General features: G+C 42.2%; 1 protein-coding gene and 1 long non-coding RNA gene across 9 annotated transcripts in view; one reads left to right on the top strand and one right to left on the bottom strand.

Annotated features, from left to right (window-relative positions):
* The window catches only part of LOC122633009 (serine/threonine-protein kinase tousled-like 2), a 56,445-nt gene that overhangs the window by 19,886 nt on the left and 31,140 nt on the right, over positions 1–5,419 (bottom strand). The gene's annotated exons all lie outside the window — the stretch shown is intronic.
* On the top strand, positions 2,830–4,249 carry LOC122633013. Its single transcript, XR_006327991.1, has 2 exons — positions 2,830–3,021; positions 4,046–4,249. It is a non-coding gene; the product is annotated as an uncharacterized LOC122633013 (long non-coding RNA).

A 5,419-nucleotide genomic window follows, 5' to 3' on the forward strand; every position in this document is an offset into this window, starting at 1 on the left:
TGCTTGCTTGCTTGCTTGCTTACGTTCATGAATCTCCCTCGCCAAGACTGTAGGTCACGCAGCGACGCAGAATCGGCTTTCCGCAGCGAGAGACACGTTTTGCGCCACTCGCGAAACGCGATACCGTCTCCTTCACCGAACGATTTCACTCCCGTTTGTCTACCCATTTCAAACGTCCCTGGGAAATCCAAGTGTACGAGAGGAAAAACAAATAAGATAAAGCAAAAGCAAAACTAAAAGAAAAGAAAAGAAAAGAAAAGAAAAAATATCTAATCAATTCTATTTGATCGTTGACTTATTAGCTCGGATGTTTGTTTCATCGGATCATTCAGAGATATAGAAATATCGTGTATAAATATGTCACATGTATCGCTTGTTGTTACAAATATCATATAAAATTTCTATTGGATTGAAACGAAAAAGAACATTTTCATTGGCGCACGTTGATTGGTGGTGCGCAACGGGAAACGAAAAGAGATCACCCTATGGGTGTACACCCATGGTGCATCTCGCGGTACGGTATCCTTCACCCTCTCCGACCAGTTACATCCTGTAATCGGAAGACCTCGGTGTCGTTCGTGCGTTCTCGCATACGGAACGAACGAACGAACGAACGAACGAACGAACGAACGAACGAACGAACGAATGAACGAAGGAACGGACGGACGGACGGACGGACGAATGAACGAACGAACGAACGAACGAACGAACGAACGAACGAACGAACGGAGAGGAAGAAGCTTCTGCTTTCCGACTTCGTAGTTCTCTTTCAAAACCTACCGTATGCAAGGGTAGTAGTCGTGTGTTTCCGTAGTTACACGGACGCGTTTAATGTTTACGATAGATCCAAACCGATCACAAGACGAAACTTCTTAAACGTTAAGGGTGGATGGAATCAATCGTTAGAAATAGTACTAACAATATTAACGACTATCGAAACTATGTTCAAACTATACTTTACCCAAGTTAATATCTCTTTCTCTCTCTCTCTCTCTCTCTTTTTCTTTTTCTTTCTCTTTCTCTCTCAGTCTCTAATCATGGCTTTAGAAACGGCAGGAACTGAAAATCCGATTTGGTTTGAGCTTTCGTTCCAAATAGTTCGAAGGTCCTGAAACTAAGGAAACGATTCCTGATTCGTATTAAACTTTTTCGTTCGAGTAACTGCGACGATTTCTCTTTGAATCATTTGGTATACCTTACCACGTATAAATCCGGTATCATTTTGAGAGATGCCTGGAAGAGAATGAAGAAGAATCCTTTTCCCGCAAACTCCAGTAAAATATACTCAATCGAATAAACACAGAGAGCACGAGATATACCGGCTAACACAACAACTTGCGTGCCAGCAATAATGAATTTCGCTGGCCTTGCGAGCCGAAGGGGAGAGAATATCCCTTCTCCTCGCCCTCCCACCCCCCTTCGTGACTCGAGACCCTTGGCCAATCACGCCCATGGGTAAAGGAGAGGAGAAGCTCGAGGCACATCTCGCGCGTGGCGCCTCGTGCGTTTCGGTCCGACGACGACCGAAACGCCACGATTAGCCCGAATTCGTATGATTACATCGTGCGGAAGAACGGTAGAAAGAGAGAAGAATAAGAGACAAAAGAGAGAAGCGAGGAAGAACCGGAATTCGCGTTCTCGTACGACTCGAATAAAAGCTCGAGAAATCGAGACTTATTCGCCATGATCGGAACGACGATCGGTAGTCTTTATCGGAGATTACCAATGATACGAAATACCTCTATCGAATATCGATATAAAATGTTATGAAAATGTCCACGATACTTTAAGTTTTCTTTCATCTCTTCAAAGGTGAATTTTCGTTCGATAATATTTCTAGATTTTATCGGCATTAGTTACGAACAATCGTCGTAACGAGATATAGTTTTGTTGTCGTTGAATATAACGATTGTCTTTAAAATACTAAGATCGTGTGAATAAGAATCGAGGAAAAGTATGGATAATAATAATCTTAATACGTAATAGAGCGTGGAAGGATCGAAGAGAAGGACACACGGAGGTTCGACGCTCCGAGCGTCGTGGCAGCGATCCGCTCTGGTCGACTGCCGTCCATTGAAAGAGCAGACGAGAGAGAGACAGCGGATAGTAGCACGCGCGACGAGGGTGGTAATGGTGGGGATACGGCCGGCAGGTTCGGCTCCTCCCGAAGCGAGACGACGCGACACGATCGTCGTCGTTGCTCGACTGGACGCCCGCCGCGGTGTGTGTATATAAATAGACGGTACGTCGACCGACCGTCTGCTGCTCTCCTCTCACCGGTGTTACGCTACTGCATGCGGAGCAAGCACTCGCGTGCTACGAGCCAGAGAGGGTGCTTTTTCTATCGATCTCTCTCGCACAGTGCGCGACTTGTGTTTCTGCCTTATCGACACCTTTCGAGCTCGGAAAGAACCGACGAAAGACGACACAATGAATGACGATCGATTTTCCGATCGTACAATATTCGATACAAATTTATATGTATATATATATATATATGTGTGTATATACGCGTATGTGTGTTGTATATATATATATATATGTATAAATGAATATATATATGTACACACGTACGACGTTTAGATTAAAAAACAAAGTCATAATTGTTTAAACATATTCATAATTCTTAGGTTCTTAATCGAAATGAATTTCATTGTTATTTAAATCGAATGTCGAGAAGAATTCGAATCGCTTAGAAAATCATTTAAAAACGCATTTCAAGGTGATACGATTTCCTAATGGCGATGACATTTCTACGTTACTTTTATGCTTGTTAGGAATAAGGTCTGGTTGTTGGTAGTAGTGGTGGTAATGGTGGTGGTGGTGGTGGTGGTGGTAGTGGTGGTGGTGGGATTTTAACGACGAGGCGGTTCAATGGGGGGGTTGGCTGTCGTGGAGAAGCAGAAAACCTGGCTCGTCGCCTAGGCGGATATTTCACGAGAGCTGGAGCGAAAAACGTTCACTTTAAAGGAGAAAGGATAACGACGAGTGCGAGCCATTTTCTATTGGAAAGGGGGGAGGGTTCGTAGAATACACACAGAGAGAAAGAGAGAGAGAGAGAGAGAGAGAGAGAAAATGCGCATGTATACAAATCGCAAAGTCGAGCTTTGCTTTCTATCGGGAAAAGCTTTTACGAAAGCTTAAAGTAACAGAAATTACAGCGACATCGTAACTGAGTTTAAAATCTTACTGTAACTTTTGGTATACGTTAATTACATATATATATATATTTTTTATAAACAAGTTAGCAGATAAATTTCAACGTATTTCCAAAAAATTTTTTTAAACGAATCTCGATAAGAAAAATACAATATAGGTCATTTGTATATCAGGGTTAAAATGACGAAGAGGATACGTCCGAAACGTCTCTTAAGGCAAATATGATCGGTAGACAATGATTTGCAGTCGGGCCCGTTTGTCCATCCTATACAAACTAGGACATAAATTTGCTAACTCTTCGTTGGAACGATGCACACGCCCTTTTCAGAGAACGCTGTCAGAGAAGTTTGCCAGAAGCTTCCGGTTACGTTTCCCGATCGATGCGCGGCTCTCTCTGCGGCAAACCGTCGTTCGTCGAAGTTTCGTCGTGGACCAACGAACCTTGCGGTGCAAAGAGCTGCATATTGTTCCTTGGTTCTCTCTAATCCATTCGATTGGATCGTTCGATGTTGATTCGACTAATCGTTCGAATATTGATACACATATATATACACATACTATATATTAAACGATAAGCAAATCGAAACGATCGCTTATTTTCTTTTTCTATTGATCGATCGAACGAACCAATAAACAAACTTCTCGTTAAAATTTTAACCAATCAACATTCTAAGAAGGAAATATTATTTTTATCAAGTTTTTGTTTTCTATCATAGAATTTTCGAACGAATGACTTGAAAGATTAAGAGAAAAAATATAGTAAGAATCAGAAGAATTACGATCCAAACGACACAATAACCTTTCTTTATATCTCTTTCTTTCTATCAATCTATCTATTTATCTATCTATCTTCTATTATCTTTGTTATCTTAACCTTTGAACGTAGGACAAACCATGCGAAGCTTGAAAGGAACGACGATTGCAGAGACATCCTCGTAATGACGCATTAACGTCTCGTTATATTTTATGTGTTGACGCGAGAAATGCTGTCAAAAGAGAAAGTACATTACGAGGCAACGAACGTGAGTCCTACAATGTAAATTTATAGTCTAACAATGTTAGAGAAATAAAGACATTTAATTAACCATTATCGATTTATGGTGCTAGTAACTTCGTTCCTCTTCATCGCTGTAATATGATATTATTTTTGCATCTTAGACTGTTTTATATCAATGTTTTCGATATTAATAATTCCTAGTAAATGCTGATAGTTTGTTCGAATACAACAGAACTACTTGTTATACACACACACACACACACACACACACACACACATATATATATCACCATCGTTGTGCTGTTTCAATTGGAACAGTTTCATCGTAGATTATAGACAAAAGCAAGCAGCCCGTTATTTTCCTTCAACTCGTAAAACCGGATCATCAGCTAGTAAAGCGAAGAAGAACGCGACACATCAACCAACAACAAGTCGGTGCTATAGGGCAACGAAGAAATTCGAGAGGTTGGTCCCTATCCCTTCCTTCCTTCCTTCCTTCCTTCCTTCCTTTCTTTCTTTAGTAATTTCTCTCTCTCTCTCTCTTTCTCTCTCATTTTTTCTCTTCCGCCATCTGGGATTCGGCTGTCTCAGAGGATCGTGAAAAAGACACTGAGGAATATAAGGATGAGGAATCTCGTGCGAGAAGTTTTCATGGAATTCGAGGTGGATTTTTGCGGTTCGTGGAAGAATCCACGACGGCAAGGTCGAGGACAACGAAAGGTGGCGGCTGTGGTGTAGCAATGGTGGTGACGAGGGTGGAAGGGGAAAATGTGCGAGGTCGAGACCTGGGGAACGAGAAAGAGAGAGAGAGAGAGAGAGACAGACAGAGAGAGAGAGAGAGAGAGAGAGAGAGAGAACGGAAAGAGAGGGGAAGGTACGGTGGAGGGGAAAGAAGAGAGATACCGAGGTCGATGGAGGCAAAGGGGGACAAGCAGGGGTGTTATTGCGTGGTAGTGTGGTTAAGCGTATTGATCCCAATCACTACGATATGTCCAGGCTCCGCCGCCTCGGGCACCTCTGGCCGGGTCATCGCTAGAAACGAGAGAATCCGTTAGAAACTATGATCAGCGTTGCGGAAGGTTCTCCGACGAGAGGAGACAACAATTTAATTCCACTCACACGGTAAATACGTTGATCAATCCTATTAATATCTCTCTCTCTCTCTTTCCCTCCCTCTCTCTTTCTTTCCTCTCCTATGTCTAAATCGAGAAACAGAGTCAACAAGAAGTTCATTTGAGATACTCTATTAAGCGACCATCTCCC

Source organism: Vespula pensylvanica, chromosome 11, assembly GCF_014466175.1.
Source record: "Vespula pensylvanica isolate Volc-1 chromosome 11, ASM1446617v1, whole genome shotgun sequence".
Taxonomy (NCBI): Eukaryota; Metazoa; Arthropoda; class Insecta; order Hymenoptera; family Vespidae; genus Vespula; species Vespula pensylvanica.